At 47.0% G+C, this 18,159-nt stretch overlaps 1 protein-coding gene across 1 annotated transcript in view; it reads left to right on the top strand.

Moving 5' to 3' along the window:
- Positions 1-18,159, top strand: part of RAI14 (retinoic acid induced 14) — a 106,503-nt gene that overhangs the window by 38,101 nt on the left and 50,243 nt on the right. The window lies entirely within an intron of this gene.

The following is an 18,159-nucleotide window of genomic DNA, read 5'->3' as shown; positions in this document are numbered from 1 at the left end:
AAAGTGATGGCAGCAGGAGGTCCCATCTGTGCCAGAGGGCAGCCTTGGTGGCAGCCTGGCATTCACTGGGGCCGAGGCCCTTCTGGGCTGGGCACAGTCTCCTTCCTTAGGCGCTGGCCACCATGCCAGCCACTGTTGGCCTCCCGTGGTTTCTCAGTGACCCACCCTCCCCGTCACCCTGCATCCCTCTGACTTAGGCACCGTGAATGGAGTTGTGTTGGGATCTCTTCCAGGCATTTTCCCAGCTCATCTCCGCCAGTGGTCCGATTGGCCCGCTGACCTAAAACTACAAGGAATCCCCTGAAGTTTCTGGCTTGTGGGTATCATCTTCCCATAGTTTCATGGGCAGATACACGTTTTCCTTTAATTTGATATTCTGCTGTTCACGTTAATGGGACGGTGATAAACTTGTTCAAGATACTTGAGGCACTGATGCATTTTCCCGAGGTCCAAATCACTTTACTAACTTAACTTCACTTGGGGGAGAGTTGCAGCGGGAACCTCTGGATTTGCATATGGTCTCATCTGTGCCGAAGCCAGCCAGGGAGTCTGGCCTTGGCCATGGGAGTAGGTTGTGAATGTGGACATCAGCCAGTCCTAGAGGAAAGAACCACTGTTCACAATAACACATGGGCTTTCCCTTAGGAGCGTGAGTAAGAAGCGTGCGAGCTCACGCTTACTGAATTCTCACCGTGCGCCAGACACCGATCTAAATGTTTTGCAAACATTTGGTTCATTTCATTCTCACCACAACTCCATGGTAGAAGTTACTTTTGATATCTCCCCTCTTACAGTTGAGGCACACAGGAGCCAAGTAACTTGCCCAAGGTCATGGTGATGAAGCTGGCTGCGCACCCAGGCAGCCTGGCTTTGGGTCCATGCGTGAAAGCAACCTGTTATGCTGCGTTTCAGTAAGCGGGGTTGGAGTTGGAGATCCGAGGCTGTAAAGAGTTTGGATTTGATAGCATAGACAGAAGGGAGCCAGCTGATGCCCAGCAGTGCAGGGGGGTGTCAAGATGCAAATGTCATGATAATGACATTCAAATAGTTGCATCAGAGGAGAGGAGACTATCTTGGGGCATCCTGACAGCTGGCTACTTCCTCAGTGGCTTTCGTAGCAACCTTATGTTTAAAGACGCCCAGTGCTCTGCTCGCATCTTTTCCTCAGGCAAACATTCATTCACTCAACAAACATGTATTCCACATGGGCCATATATCAGTCCCTGTGCTGGGGGTCTGGGATGCAGGTGTAAAAGCCAGAGCCCTGCCCTAGAACTTGCTGCTTGCTGTCTGTGGGACACCACGACATGAACACCAAGGGACTTACAGTAGAAATGGTCTCTAAGCGATAGAAGTTCTGTATAGCCTGCCCTAGATAGTGGAGTTTCAGAATTTCACAAGCATTCATGTTTTCTATTACTATTTCATTGTTTTAACATTAAAAACATTCATTTTCAGTGTGTCTGTTCAAACTGCAGATCCCTGGCATTTTTTGTTAGTTAAGATCAAAATCCGTAGCCCAAGATCACACAAAATCCGTAGCCCAAGTTCCAATGTTGCTGAACTAGAATTTCCCTCCTTTCAGTGATTTTTGTGGAACTTTACTTGGCACTCGGCATCTAGCTGAGCCATAAGCTTCTCAGGCGAGACATTTTGGGGGACTCTCCTGTAGCCTCTAGTGGTTCTCAACCTTCCTAATGCCGTGACCCTCTAATACAGTTCCTCATGTTGTGGTGACCCCCAACCATAAAATTATTTTCGTTGCTACTTCATCACTGTAATTTTGCTACTGTTATGAATCGTAATGTAAATATCTGATATGCAGGATGTATTTTCATTGTTCGCGACCCACAGGTTGAGAACCGCTGCAGGGAAATGAACGAGGCTTCACTTAGGGCCATGGTCTGCAAACTGCGGCTCGCGAGCCACATGCGGCTCTTTGGCCCCTTGAGTGTGGCTCTTCCTAAGCCTTAGGAGGACCCTAATTAAGTTAATAACAATGTACCTACCTATCTAGTTTAAGTTTAAAAAATTTGGCTCTCAAAAGAAATTTCAGACGTTGTACTGTTGATATTTGGCTCTGTTGACTAATGAGTTTGCCGACCACTGATTAGGGGAACCTCGATGAGTTTTCCGAAGTTCTCTGGATCTGCTGTGTCCTTGGTTTGGGCTTTTCTGTTGCTCTTTGGGAATAAGCAGTTCCAGGGTGAGCCTTCCTGGCTTTCCTTGGGGCCCGTGTGATCTGGGGCCTGGGGAGAGACAGTGTCGAGGTCATCTGTGCACGTGCTGGCGGGAGGCCTCAGAAAGACCTGACCCTGGTGAACACCATGGCCCCTCACCTCGTCCTTGGAAAACGCCGCCCTCTGCCTTCAGACACCAGGCAGAATCCGTTCTTGGAACCAGATTTGTCCCCTGTGGGTGGATGTTGGAGTTTATTTTGGATTTGCTATTACAGGCGTGTAGAAAGGCTGTAACAGATATGCCCTGTCTTGAGAACTACAAGAGTTTGGGTATAAATACATCAGTGGCGTCTCTTATCTCAAATATATTAAAATGTCCAGACTATTTAAAATGAACCTCTGATAACATGAGGCAGCATACTTTTATACATGTAGTGTTTTGATTATTTAAGTGACTTTATGTTTTTCGAGGCTTCCCAACCCAGTTGCAGCACAGATAGAAAATCAAAAGGGTATTGATGAGTTGGAGCACTACAGTCTTTTCTCCGATCTGGAGCAAGTTTATTTTACTGTATTGATTCATAAAAGGCATCTGGATATCTATGGAAAGACATTATGAGGAAGACAAAAGTTTTTGCATCAAGTACAGTCTGTTTGGGAATTCAAATATTTTAAAGTGCTGTTATCTTCTATTTGACAGGTGAGAAAAGGAGACATATGAAGCTAAATAACTTCTCTGGGTCACACAGCTGGGATTTGGTAGAGCCAGGATGTGGACCCAGAACCCAGAATCCAGGCTCCTTGCCCTACACAGTAGCGCCTCCCATGAAATGGGAAAACCATATACTTTGAATGTCAGTGTAAAACTTTCTTAAACTGGAAGGCAGGGAGCAACTTTCAACCTCGCTGGCAGAGAGAAGGGACAATCACTTGAGTAGTTGCAAAGCAGAAGAGGAAAGAATAACTTGGATTCTGGAGCCAAGAGCTTGGCTAGAGCTCCAGGCTCCAGTGGGGTGGGGGTGGCATGGGCCAGAGGGAGAGCTGGGCAGAGTGGAGTTTAAGGTTCGAAACTGGATTAATTGTGTGTGAGGGGTGGAGGGTTGCTGAAGAGTAGGGGCCTCTTGTTGGCCCCGGATGGCCATGGATGATTTGTATCGGAGAGTGAGCCAGAACAGTAGGCAAGAATATTTCACCAGCAAGGCAGGTGGCATGGGAGAGGGAAGGGAGGAAACTGGGAGTAGAAAAGCCAGTTAAGAAACTATCCAAATGCCCCAGGTAAACAATGATCAGCGTCAACCTCCTCCCTGGGTCTCTAAGTATCCGTCTCCAGCAGTTTGGCAGAGAGGAGGCCCCATCGGAAGTGTCTAGCATGATGCCTGGCAAAAGTAGGAACCCAAAAGGTGCTGTTGACCTGAACAGGATTAAATAAAGGCATTGGCTGTAGGAATGGAAGCCCTGTCAATGCAAGGGGGACCAGAGAGGCAGCACCAGCAGTGTCAAAGGTTTCCTTAGTCCAAAAACAAGAAAACCAGTCATAGGCCATTGAGATACCCTCCTTCAATGGGGTTGAACCCTACCCCAGCTTTCACCTGTTGAACTAACTAGTTCCAGAAGGGAGTGTGTGTTTGTGTGTGTATGCGTACGTGTGAGTGTGGGTTTGAGTTTGGGTTTTGGTGCAGGGGGCGTGTGTGTGTGTGTGTGTGTGTGTGTGTGTATGCATACGTGTGAGTGTGGGTTTGAGTTTGGGTTTTGGTGGAAGACAGCAGAAAATCCAGAGCAAGCAAATCTCCCCTAGAATCTTTAACTTCAAGAATGGTTTTCATTGCTTTTCAAGTTCTCTAGTGACCCTTTTGTCCCCTTGTAATCATTTAGCATCTGTAAAGGCATGGGGCCTAGGCATGATCGGGACAGAGACCACCGCGATCCTTCCCTCTGACCATGTAGACACTTCAAATGCACTTAGTTAAGCATGTGACATGGGACTTTGTGGATGAAATTATTTCGTCTGGGTATTTCATGTGAAATCTATATGGTGCCACTTGGGTAAAGAGCAAAGCTCAGGGCTGTGGCTGCTTATGCTGAAATGCGTGCCAGACATACTTTTGGTGTGTGTGCTTGGACTATAGCCAGGCATGCCTCCAAGTGTCTTGTCTGTGTGCAAGAAAAGCCTCGCTCAGACCTTGAGATATTCGTTGTTACCATGTCCCTCCCTGTAAACAATGACTATTCCTTTGAATACTTATAAGAACTTACTCTTCAAGAGCTTACTGTTCAAAGAGGCCTTCCTGTGAACATGCTTGTAAATGATCATGCGTTACATGCCTGTGTATAACTACAGATTTCATATGTGATTTGCTTTGGGTGCAGTTCCTGCATTTAAAAGGGACTTGGAGCTCAGAGTTTCCAATCTCAGCAGAGGCCGTAGAGTTAGGTGTGTCCCTCTGCCCCGAGTGGCCTATCACGCTGTGCTCTGTGCTCTGCCTGGTCTTCCTCAGCTGCGGGGCCTTTGTGGGGGCAGGACTGTGCAGTGGAAAGGATACCACAGGTCTGGGGTTTGAATCCTGACTGTCTGGCCCTGTAACTTTGAACAAGGTACTTACATTTCCTGAACCTCAGTTTCCTCATCGCTAAAATGAGAACAATAATACCTACCTCGAGGAAAGGATACCACAGGTCTGGGGTTTGAATCCTGACTCTCTGTCTGGCCTTGTAACTTTGAACAAGGTACTTACATTTCCTGAACATCAGTTTCCTCATCGCTAAAATGAGAATAATAATACCTACCTCGTAGGGTGATGTATTCATTTCCTAGGGCTGTTGTAACAAATTATCACAAATTGGTTTAAAACAGATGTGAGACATGTGTTCTCTCACAGATCTGGAGGCTAGAAATCCAAAATCAAGGTGTCGCAGGGCCTATCCCTCCAAAGCTCTAAGGAAGAGTCCTTTGCCTCTTCTGCTTTCTGGTGGTTGCCAGCAATCCTTGTCCCTTTTCGGTTAATGGCAGCATAACGCCAATCTCTGCCTCCACCATCATATGCTCTTCATCCCTGTTTCTCCTTCGTGTCTTCACATCTCTCCTCTTCTAAGGACACCAGTCATTAGACTTGGGCCCACCCTAATCCAGTGTGACCTCATCTTAACTTGATTACATGTGCAAAGACCCTATCTATACTAATAAAAGGGTAATATGCTAATTAGACCGGATAGACTAGACGTTTTCCAGATGTCCTTCTGGACGTCCTTCCGGGCATCCTTCTGTATTACATGTGCAAAGACCCTATCTATACTAATAAAAGGGTAATATGCTAATTAGACTGGATAGATCGGACATCCTTCTGGGTGTCCTTCCGGACAAAGCCACGGTGATGGGGGCTGAGGCAGAGGTGGTTAGGGGCGATCAGGCTGGCAGGAGAGAGCTGTTAGGGGAGATCAGGCCGGCAGGGGAGCAGTTAGGGGCATCAGGCAGGCAGGCAGAGGCGGTTAGGGGTGGTCAGGCAAGCAGGCAGGTGAGCAGTTAGGAACCACCGGTCCCAGATTGCAAGAGGGATCCCAGATTGGAGAGGGTGCAGGCTGGACTGAGGGACCTCTCCTCCCCCGTGCATGAATTTCATGCACCGGGCCTCTAGTTTCAAAATAAGGTCACATTCTGACATTCAGGCAGGACATGAATTTTGTGGGGACACTATCCAACCTAGCATAGGTGGTTACAGTGACGTAAATGAAATCAGTTAGTTACAACACTCACAAGAGACAAACACGGTAGGAACTCAGTAAATCATAGGAGCCACTTCTTCAGAAGGCTTGACCCATTTGCTCTCTGACCACATCACTCCTTTCTCAGTTGACATCACTGCTCTTTGATGGGCCTCTAGGTGGCTCCCTGAGATTTCTCCAGGATATTGACTCCCAGCTCCCACACTTCTTCAGAAGGCTTGACCCATTTGCTCTCTGACCTCATCACTCCTTTCTCAGTTGGCATCACTGCTGTTTGGTTGTGCTGGGCCTCTAGGTGGCTCCCTGATATTTCTCCAGGATTTTGACTCCCAGCTCCCATTTTTTCCTATCTCCCATCATCCTGGGAACTCTTAACATTCATGTAAATGACCCATCCAACAACCTTCCTTTGATCTATAGGACTATGCCCTATTCCTTATCCCTACCCATCCCTAACCCCACAATCATTTCAAATACCTGCTCACTGGCACCGCCCATCCTCTTGACCCTGGAATCTGCTTTACCTGACTTTCCCGCCTCCATTCGTCAATCAAGCGAACCCCCCTTTGCTGGTATCCTACCCAGTGCTTCCCGTGAAAAATCACACGCCACTTCCAAATGGATTTTTTATGGAGTTATAATTCCTACTCTCAGCTGGACTTTCTGGGCTGCTTGAAAACCCCTTCGCTCGTTTCCAGTGGGTTTCCTTTCTCTTTTACCCCAGGAGCTATTAGAAACAGTAACTCTTCAACACATTTTTTAAGCTTCTCTGCCCACCACTGGCTCTGTGGACATTGCCTCCCGCTTCCTGAAGAAAACAGAAGCATAAAACACAAACTGACTTCCTCTCCTGTCCCTGCTCACCCTCAGAGGAAGAAGGTGACTCTGATTTACAAAGGTCAGCCTTCCGCCTGGGCCGCATTCTCAGTTCAAACCCTCACCCCTTGTACGTGTCATTCTGTTTCTTTCTATTGACTCCTTTGCTTGCCTCAGTCTATAAACACACTTAAATCTTGCTCATCTGAAAAGATTCTTGATTTTCCTTTAAATTGCTTTAGCTTTCTCCAGTGGTATATGGAGTAACTTTACACATGTTTCTTAACCTTTCCGGGTCTCTGTTTGCTCATCTGTAACATGGCTTATGCTTTTAGTGATTTTTTAAAATAGTAATAGTATCCTCTCTGGACTTTGACAGGTCTTAGTTCACAGCGCTGGCCTAGCACTGACAGATCATAATGTAAGTAGGTACTGGGTGTGCTTCTGTCTTCAGACGTCTGTGAACTCCTTATGGGCCAAGGTCATTTCCTATCCATCTTTTTATCCCTGGGATGTTGCACCGTCCCTCATAAGTATAAAGACTAAGCAAATGAGGGCTTGAATCCCATTAGATGGAACCATTTTTCTCCCTGGAAGGTAAAGTTGGCTTGATCTATCCTTCCTCGTGGGACGAGGTTTTTAAATAGTGAGTAATGCTTTGTATTGATCAGCATCATCAGAGAGAGGAATCTGGTAGGATTATGGAGTCTTTAAGTCCATTTGTAGATGGAGACACAGGCATCGGCAGAGAAGGGGTTAATCAATAGTGGCTCCCAAGGGAGAAGGAAGAAAAATAAAGCTATTGAACGAACAGCTCTGAATTGAGCCCCTACCATCTGGCGGGCAGTGGGCCAGGGGCCAGGAGCTCAGTGCTCAGTGCTGAACGAGACAGATGCTGGCCATTGGCCATGCCCTGAAACTCCGAGTCCAGTGGGAGGTCGGCAGACCTTTAAAGATACTTTAGAACAGCTATTTAAATGATAATGGTGTCATGTGCTGTGGAAGAGCAGCATGGGGGGTGCGAGGGGGCCTCAGGAGGGGAACTGACAGGTCCTGGGGGCACAGGAAGCAATGACTCAGTAGCGCTTGAAGCGGGGAGGGCAGAGGACCAGCCTGCTTCTGGAAGGAGGTGTTTATAATTATGGGTTATGTCCGTGGCACAGCATTCAGCATCATGTAAAAGGGCTTCAGGAATGACTGATGCAGCCCGTTAAGGGAGGGCGATGGGTTTCAGGGAGGAGAGATGCTGCAACCTGCCTGTGTGAGGAATCGGAAATGAAAACGTAGGGAGAGGGGCCTGGCCTGGTGGCTCAGTGGGTTGGAACATAGTCCTGTGCACCAAAAAGTTGAGGGTTTGATTCCAGGTCAAAGCACATACCTGGGCTTCGGGTTTGATCTCTGGTCAGGGTGCTTACGGGAGGCAGCTGATCAGTGTTTCTCTCTCTCTCTCTCTCTCTCTCTCTCTTTCTCTCAAAATTAATAAAAATCCTTGGGTGAGGATTTAAAACAACTGTATGGAAAGGAGAAACTCATTTTAGATGAACTTATCATGTATTGGTTTAAAACAGTGAACAGTTTACGGAGAGCTCTTTCTGAAACTGCTGGTCTTGTTAAAACTCGGGGAGTGGTCAAATATTTGTCATGAAATGCTGGTCATCTTCTGCGTTTCCCATGCACACTAGGGAGAGTCTTGTAAGGCTAGACTTGGATCAACTCACTGTTCACGAAATACATCTTGCACTTTTCCGTTGTTGTATCTTGTCTTCCCTCCTAAGTATTCTCATTGCAAGTTCTCGCTCATTATGCAAATCGGAAAACCTTCCCGCCCTGCCTAGCTGGTAGTTGCCGATTCACCGTTTGGCTTAGTTGACCACTCTTCATTGTCCTGGTTTGTGTTGTTGGCCTGTTTCTCAGGTTGCTGTATTTTAGCTCCACAGCAAGACAGAAAATTCAGTAAGGATGAAGCCAGCCATATGAGAAGCATTCGGTAAATATTTGCTGAATGAATGAGTAAACAATTGAAAGTAACATGCACAGCATTTTCTGTTCTGCTGTGTGCCTCGCAGATACATATCTAAAAAGCCCTGGCTTACAGTTCACAGGGGAAAGCATTGGCGGGGCCTGAAGCTTGCCTGCTTCTTGTCTTCTGTCTTAAAATATGAGGTGTGTGCTTTTTACTTTTTCCTGGATGGTATGACTCTGAAAGCTTCTCAGTGAAAGCACTGTCTACTTTAACTTTCGTCTCAGCCTTTACCGCTTATGTTGGCAAAACGATCTGCGCTCCATAAACTAGAGGCAGCAGTGCAGCCTCCCAAAGACCGTCTCCCGGATAGACCCTCCAGAGGCTGCTCGGCGACCCGCACCGCCAGGCCGGTGCTGCTTGGGGTGTTAGCATCTGTCCTAAAGAAGGGCAGAGAAACTCGCCCCGGGATTGCTCTCGCCACCGGATTATTCTCGTTGGGTTGATATATTCCCAAACTCAAAGCTGCCCACTAACCAGATGTCTGTGGCCACTGAGTTTCCACTGGGTTTTCAGTTTCCAGTGGTTAAACCAAAATAAAAGAAGGTGATGGCATGTCTGGCCAAGGGCAGACGTTGCCAGCTGCCAAAGCCCGGCGCTCATCACACGCTCGACGTGGTGTCTGCTACCCTCCGAGGGGCAGGCCGTGCTGTCCAAAGGCCGGGATTCAAGGGAAAGCTCTGCACCCAGTGGGTGTCATTTGAAAACGATTTGATGAATAGGAGGCGTACCGGCCAGCCACTGAGCGTCTCATTTGTGAGGTATTAGCGGGAATGCCTGGAGCCCACATGGAAGGTGAGGGCTTCATGAAATGCTGGTCATCTTCTGCGTTTCCCATGCACACTAGGGAGAGTCTTGTAAGGCTAGACTTGGATCAACTCACTGTTCACGAAATACATCTTGCACTTTTCCGTTGTTGTATCTTGTCTTCCCTCCTAAGTATTCTCATTGCAAGTTCTCGCTCATTATGCAAATCGGAAAACCTTCCCGCCCTGCCTAGCTGGTAGTTGCCGATTCACCGTTTGGCTTAGTTGACCACTCTTCATTGTCCTGGTTTGTGTTGTTGGCCTGTTTCTCAGGTTGCTGTATTTTAGCTCCACAGCAAGACAGAAAATTCAGTAAGGATGAAGCCAGCCATATGAGAAGCATTCGGTAAATATTTGCTGAATGAATGAGTAAACAATTGAAAGTAACATGCACAGCATTTTCTGTTCTGCTGTGTGCCTCGCAGATACATATCTAAAAAGCCCTGGCTTACAGTTCACAGGGGAAAGCATTGGCGGGGCCTGAAGCTTGCCTGCTTCTTGTCTTCTGTCTTAAAATATGAGGTGTGTGCTTTTTACTTTTTCCTGGATGGTATGACTCTGAAAGCTTCTCAGTGAAAGCACTGTCTACTTTAACTTTCGTCTCAGCCTTTACCGCTTATGTTGGCAAAACGATCTGCGCTCCATAAACTAGAGGCAACAGTGCAGCCTCCCAAAGACCGTCTCCCGGATAGACCCCCCAGATGGCTGCTCGGCGACCCGCACTGCCAGGCCGGTGCTGCTTGGTGCTGCTTGGGGTGTTAGCATCTGTCCTAAAGAAGGGCAGAGAAACTCGCCCCGGGATTGCTCTCGCCACCGGATTATTCTCGTTGGGTTGATATATTCCCAAACTCAAAGCTGCCCACTAACCAGATGTCTGTGGCCACTGAGTTTCCACTGGGTTTTCAGTTCCCAGTGGTTAAACCAAAATAAAAGAAGGTGATGCCATGTCTGGCCAAGGGCAGACGTTGCCAGCTGCCAAAGCCCGGCGCTCATCACATGCTCGACGTGGTGTCTCCTACCCTCCAGGGGGCAGGCCGTGCTTTCCAAAGGCCAGGATTCAAGGGAAAGCTCTGCACCCACTGGGTGTCGTTTGGAAACGATTTGATGAATAGGAGGCGTACCGGCCAGCCACTGAGCGTCTCATTTGTGAGGTATTAGCGGGAATGCCTGGAGCCCACATGGAAGGTGAGGGCTGCCTTTCCCACACGCTGCCCTTCATAGCTGACACATTACACATGTCTCTGGAGCGTCACATATGGCTTCCTGAACTTGCCAATGTGGCCTGTGCTCTGTTGAAATACCGTCTGTTTACACAGCCTCCCGGAAAAGGAGCGTGTTCAATAAGATAGTTAATTCCATGTCTCTGAGTGTTTTCTCCAGAGCCCTCTAAATTGTGATTTTTTTTTAAAGGAGCATAGTAGAACATTTGCAAATTAAAATTTAAGGTGTTATTTACCTCTGAAGGGGTAATGGGCCACCAGTCATAAATTGTAAATATTGAAAGATTTATAGAGCTTAATTACGAAGGTAGAGTGCAGATCTTCTAATTGAATAATAATAATCTTTGCTGAATGAATGAGTAAACAATTGAAAGTAACATGCACAGCATTTTCTGTTCTGCTGTGTGCCTCGCAGATACATATCTAAAAAGCCCTGGCTTACAGTTCACAGGGGAAAGCATTGGCGGGGCCTGAAGCTTGCCTGCTTCTTGTCTTCTGTCTTAAAATATGAGGTGTGTGCTTTTTACTTTTTCCTGGATGGTATGACTCTGAAAGCTTCTCAGTGAAAGCACTGTCTACTTTAACTTTCGTCTCAGCCTTTACCGCTTATGTTGGCAAAACGATCTGCGCTCCATAAACTAGAGGCAACAGTGCAGCCTCCCAAAGACCGTCTCCCGGATAGACCCCCCAGATGGCTGCTCGGCGACCCGCACTGCCAGGCCGGTGCTGCTTGGTGCTGCTTGGGGTGTTAGCATCTGTCCTAAAGAAGGTCAGAGAAACTCGCCCCGGGATTGCTCTCGCCACCGGATTATTCTCGTTGGGTTGATATATTCCCAAACTCAAAGCTGCCCACTAACCAGATGTCTGTGGCCACTGAGTTTCCACTGGGTTTTCAGTTCCCAGTGGTTAAACCAAAATAAAAGAAGGTGATGCCATGTCTGGCCAAGGGCAGACGTTGCCAGCTGCCAAAGCCCGGCGCTCATCACATGCTCGACGTGGTGTCTCCTACCCTCCCAGGGGCAGGCCGTGCTTTCCAAAGGCCAGGATTCAAGGGAAAGCTCTGCACCCACTGGGTGTCGTTTGGAAACGATTTGATGAATAGGAGGCGTACCGGCCAGCCACTGAGCGTCTCATTTGTGAGGTATTAGCGGGAATGCCTGGAGCCCACATGGAAGGTGAGGGCTGCCTTTCCCACACGCTGCCCTTCATAGCTGACACATTACACATGTCTCTGGAGCGTCACATATGGCTTCCTGAACTTGCCAATGTGGCCTGTGCTCTGTTGAAATACCGTCTGTTTACACAGCCTCCCGGAAAAGGAGCGTGTTCAATAAGATAGTTAATTCCATGTCTCTGAGTGTTTTCTCCAGAGCCCTCTAAATTGTGATTTTTTTTAAGGAGCATGGTAGAAAATTTGCAAATTAAAATTTAAGGTGTTATCTACCTCTGAAGGGGTAATGCCACCAGTCATAAATTGTAAATATTGAAAGATTTATAGAGCTTAATTACGAACATAGAGTGCAGATCTTCTAATTGAATAATAATAATCACCATTTTTTGAGTGCCAGGCACTTCATGTGCATTGCATTTAATTCTCTGGATAACTGGAAAGAAAGTAGGGCCCCCCGTTTTACAGATAAGGATGTGGAGACCAGAGCTGCGGACACCCTGCTTAAGACTAACCGGGAGGTGACGGAGCTGGAATTTCGGCTCAGAAGCACTACACTGCAGCTTGTTTCTTCGTCTAGACCAGGAGTCCTTCACTTGGGTTCGAGGGGTGGGCTGGGGGTAGAAGGTTTGAGTCGTAGAACCACAACATGAGGAACTGTATTTAAAGGGCCAGAAGGTTGAGAACCACGGGTCTAGACCAAGAGTCCTTAACTTGGGTTCGAGTGGGTGGGCTGGGGGTAGAAGGTTGGAGTCGTAGAAGGCTCTGAAATTGTATGCAAGCTTTCGTGTGTATGTGCATTGTTCTGAGGGAGGATCATCCCTTTCTCACGTTCTCCAGGGGGTTTTGAGGCCTCTTAAGGACCAAATTTTGTCACCACCCTACCTTCATTTTACAGACAAGGAAGCAGCAAGTGAGAATGCACATTATGGAAAGGCACTTGGTTTTGATTTGACCAGAAAGTGAACCACAGATTCTTTCTAAACTGTGTGTGTGTGTGTGTGTGTGTGTGTGTGTGTGTGTGTGTGAATAATACGTCACATGTACAGAAAAGTGCACAAAAGGAATGTGGCGTCTAACAAGTGAACATCTGGGGAGCCACTAACCAGGTCATGAAATAGGGCACAGGACCCTGGAGTGTTCCCAGGTGGCCCTTCCTGACCAGATGCCACCCCCTGACCCCAGTCGCTCTCCTGACTATGAAGGTGACCTTGTCCTTGCTTTCCTTTATAGTTTGACCATCTGTGCACATATCCCTAAACAATATGGATCCATTTTCTTGTTTTCATCTTTATATACATGCAGTCATCCTGTGTTCCTTTGTGTCCTGCTTCTTTCAGCAGCATTGTTTTCCATATCCATCCATGTTGCATGTGGTTGTAATGTGTTCATTTTCATTGCTGTGTGATATTCTGTTGCTTGATCATATTGTAATTATCTATCTCCTTTTATTGGATATTTGATTATTTATAAATTTTGACCATTATGAGCAGTGCTTTTTAAAATTCTTACGCATAGGGTTGCACGTATGTATATGTCTCCTAAGGGAAACCCAATATTGATTAAGCTTTTGTGGGAGACAGAATACCTAGCTCTTCAAGAAAAGGCGAAGACATTTTCTTATATATTCTTTAATAATGCCTCATGAAGGAAGAACTTCCTTTCAAGGAATCCTGTGGTTAGCCTTTGCATAGGTTCCAGTTGTCCCCAAACCTGTCATAAGAATCAGCAGGGGGATGGAGGTGGGGGCCGGAATCTCCAGGATGGGGCCTGGGAGTCAGCATACTTAACAAGCACCCAGGCGCGCCTGGTGACTGGGAGACACCGCTCCACCCTGACGAATTGACAAGGCTTAGTCATGAAGAGATTCGGAAAAAATGTACCCGTGATCAAAATCTTGGAAAATTGGCCTTAGCAAAGTTAAGGGAGTAGAAAAGTTAAAGGAGTAGGATTTATGTAGCCTATTTAAAAATGGGAAATGTTGCAGGCCTAGGGCAGGAGGTGGGGGCAGCCTAGATGGGGTCAACGGAGGTGGGGGGGTGAGAAAGGGGACATATGGGTAATACTTTCAACAATGAAGATTTTAAAAAATTGGAAACATGATGAGATAGTTGTTTGCAAAAGAATGAGAGAGTTTTGTAGATGAAAAGAAACTATTTTCGAAGTCAGGCGAGATTCAGGTTAACTGAGAGGAAGAAACTCCTGCTAAAATCAGCAGCAGATCCATTTGCGAGGCAACATGGGGGTGAGAAGTGACGGTGGCTGCCCCTGCCTTCAGGGAGCTGAAGACAAGGAAACAGCAAGCACGCACGGAGCTTGGAATGAAGCCAGGACAATATTTCAAGTCTAGACTGTGGGCTCCAGCGCTGAGTAGGCGACCTCTGGACAGGAGGGAAGAGAAGCAGAAGCAGGCAGCAGGGAAGGCTTGAGGAGTCTGCGGGGCTTGAGTGAGGCTTAGAAGAGAGCCTTTCTTAGGCAGATGGGGTGACAGCATTCAAAAGCAGAGGCACCCCATGTTTTTTATTGTGATTTCCCCAGTAAAAAATATATATGTTTTATATCACCATGCAGTACACGCATACAAAGATATTTAACCTTATTAAAATATGATGTATCTGGTGTTTCTATTTTCTCTTTTTTTTAAGTGTTGGATTAACCCACTAATAGGTTGAAAACGTTCTAAGGGGACCAGGAGCCTAGTGTGGAGGCGGAGCTAAGCCTGCCCCATGGAGGGGGCTTCCGTGGGAAGCGGGCAGAGGGGATATTGTTGGTGGGATGATGGTCTGCAGAAGTATAAGTGAATTACTTCGGGATGTTATGGCAAAATTTCGAACTTCACCTATCACATGATCTACTTTTTACACAAAACACTTCTTACCAGGGCTGCCTTTGGACAGTAGATTAGCCAAGATAGCTTTTTTTAAAGATTCCTTTTGATGCTTGATTTCAGTTTAGTACCACTCAGCAGGGTGATGCAGGTGGGGGAGAGAAATTTGCTTCTGGATTCTCAAGAGCAGTAATATTAATGGACACCTGTTTTGTCTCATCTTGTGATCAGCTATGGAATGTTTGGTATAGAATGTAAATCCAATAGTTTCATAGGAGAAAATAGAGGGAATGTGTCCATGGACAGGTCTAGGAGAGGAAAGTGATGGCATCTTGAAAGCCATGCTTCTGGAAGGCGCATGGTATGGTCAGTTGTGTATAGCAGAACTAATTACAAGTAGAAGAATGGGCCTGGCCCAGGTCTAGAGAACTCTGTTACATTAGCATCTGCTCCCTGCTGTTACCAGAATAAAGGGGTCTGTTCACCTGCCCCCATCAAAGCCCCCTCAGATGTGAATAGGAGTTTGCAGCAAAGAGAGTTTTATTAGTTGAGGAAATGCACCAAGCCCGGAGTCCCAGGTAAGCTAGTGCTCAAAGACCCGGCTCCCTGGTGATGGCTTCCAGGGGATGGGCTGTATGGGGGAAAGTCATTCATCATGGCGGCTACAGGAGTGGGGCCGTGGTCTCTGCTGATTGGTTGGAGCCAGGTAGAGAGTAGCTGACCATTGTGTCAGGTCCTGATGTCAGCCATGGTATGATTCTTTCTTGTCTCGTGAGGAGATGATCTGTAAGGTCCTTCTACTTTCATGGGCCCGAGGCTGAAACACAACTGAAGTCTAGATGTTATCTTTCACTTGACTGAAACTCTGTGTCTGTGATCAACAGGCTTGAGGCTTTGTTCTTAAGATAGATTGACACTGACCAGAATCTGATGTCCAAGGGGCTTGATGACTGAAGAAGGGAGTGGACAGGCAGAAAGGAGACAGGGTCATGTTAAAGAGATGGAGTGTCTGCCCGGTTACACTGCTACATGGCATTTCACCCGGAAGACTCACGTTCGGAACCTGGATTCCTGGTTGGAGGTCTAATTGGGACCCTTCTTGGCCTCTACTTGTAGAGCACCTGTGAGACCCTTCAGAGTAAAACTCTCCTCTTTTCCCAACTGATGGTCTACTTTCCCCCCAGGATCTTCCCAATTTGTTCTGAACTGTTCTCTTGGCTCAGACTCAAAGACCAACATATACAGCACCCACCCATCCTTTCCCTTCTCGCTGCTTCCGGTGAGCTGCATCTGCAGCACATATAGGTTGAATGGTGTTGCCAGTTATTTATTAAATCTTTGTGTGGGGGTGGGCATGTTCTCTTGCCTCATGTGCTCTAAGAGAAAAAGAGAGGCAAGATAAAAGAGAAGAGTTTTAGATCTCAAGGGATTTGCTATTGACCTTATCCTCCAAAGAGTAAGGGAAGGGGCAGTCTTTCCTGCTTGGTGCTATAGAAATGGAACTCCCTACATACCCACATGTAACTAATTTTAAGAAATCCCTGCAATCACATTTTTCTCGACCCGAGTTGAGTGCACAGCACTGAGAAGGAAAACCCTTTCATGTGGCGTTCTTCGCTTAAGTATTTTCAATCATGTCCCCTGAGATTTAATAGCCTTTTGATCTTCCCAATCCTGTTTTAATTTGGTCCGGGGAGGATTTAAAAGACAACATGAATAACGGAGCATGGGATCATGTAAGTAGGAATCATGAGTCCTACATGTACTTCAATAAACTTTGCTGGTTTTGTTTTGGCTTATAAAAAGACGCACTCTGGGGGAAATACGCTGCAGGCTGTTTCTTCGTGTTGGCTACATTTTGCTTTTCAGTACAGTTTCCTGTTGTACTAACAAACGCTTGTGCCTGAAGTGGTCTATTTATTGTGTTCCCCTCCCCTTCCAGAGAAAGCCCGATTTATAATTGAAGATGAAACCTAATGTCTTCTTTGCGAGCAAATTGACTGTTGTCGGAGAGTGTGGAGGACATTGGCCCAGACACCTTCCTACTTGGTTAGAAATATTTAGAAAGCCGTCGCCTAGAGCTGCACCGAAGTCTGGAATTCACATTAAAAATCCAGTTCCTCAGCTGCACTAGCTACATTTCCAGTGCTTCCATGAGGCGGATGCAATCTTGATATTTGGGGCTGGATGATTGTTTGTAGCAGGGAGGGGGCTGTCCTATGCATTGAAGGATGTTTAGCAGCACCCCAGCCTCGAGATGCCAATAGCGCCCCCTATTCATGACAATCAGAAATGTCTGTGTGGATTGCCAAAAATCACCCCTGGTTGAGAAGTACTGCCTAGGGGCACGATTTTGGGCAGTGCAGATATAGAATGTTTCTATTAATGCAGACAGAACTGTTGTAGAAAAATCCCTAGCAAAGTTTGGTTTGGGGCATTTTATAGATTAAGTTTTTTGAGCTTTAAGGGGATCAGTGTGGTCATCCAGTCCAATGCCTTGGGAAACTGAGGCACAGAGAGGTTTTTGAGTGACTCTAGGTTCATAGCATGTAAGTGTCAATGGAGAGTTGTGGACTTAAAGTTCATGCAGCCTTGGGGACAAACATCTCATTTTCATTCAAGCTTACCATTCTCTCTTTAGGGGTGGGTGGGAGGGGTGGGGGAGAGTCCTGAAGATGGGAGGGTCCAGTCCTGAGACTCTCAGAGAAGTAAATTCCTAACTTGAACCCTGGGTACACCTGTTTTACTCCTCCATGGCCTGCGATTTCTCTGAGGCCCTGCCTCCAGGCTGGGGACATCTGGTAGACCCACCACTGCTCACTGAGAGGGCAGAGCCCTGTTGGGTTTCCCAGTTCCCTCAACGCAGAGAGATTGGGAACACTCTGTGGCCACAGAAAACTGTAGTCCTGCAAAATTCCCTTCTGTTAGTTTTTTAATCTCCAGTATCTCTGCTGTCTCCTTCCCTGAAGTGGTCCATGGCAAAGCCTTTAGTATGAAATTTCTGGAGGTTCTTTGGAGGCCACAAGGAAGCAGAGAGCCCTGGAAACCTGTGTATAGAGAGTTTGAGGAGTGAGGAAGAGTCTGGGGGGGGAGGGGTACCTTTAGCTACAGGGGCGAGAAAGCAGGCTTTGCAGGGGGAGTCTGGAGGTGACCGGGGCCTGCAGAGTGACCCATGGGCTTTGAGGTGACCAGGATCTTTTCTCCCCCCATTAATCTCATAGGCCTCACCTCTCCCAATGACTTCCCGAGTCACTGATTTTATCCCCGCACTCCCCTGCTCCAGACCTTTAGTGGCTCACTGCTTGCTGCCTTCACTTTTGAAACTTCTTGGTCTTGTACTCAAGGCCCATCTTCTTTGACATAGGGATCCTCTCTTCCCTTCGTAAGAGTGAAAACTAATTCTGT

This window comes from Myotis brandtii, unplaced genomic scaffold (assembly GCF_000412655.1).
Source record: "Myotis brandtii unplaced genomic scaffold, ASM41265v1 scaffold384, whole genome shotgun sequence".
Lineage (NCBI taxonomy): Eukaryota > Metazoa > Chordata > Mammalia > Chiroptera > Vespertilionidae > Myotis > Myotis brandtii.
Note: the sequence above shows the minus strand (reverse complement) of the source record. Positions and strands in the feature narration are given on the sequence as shown.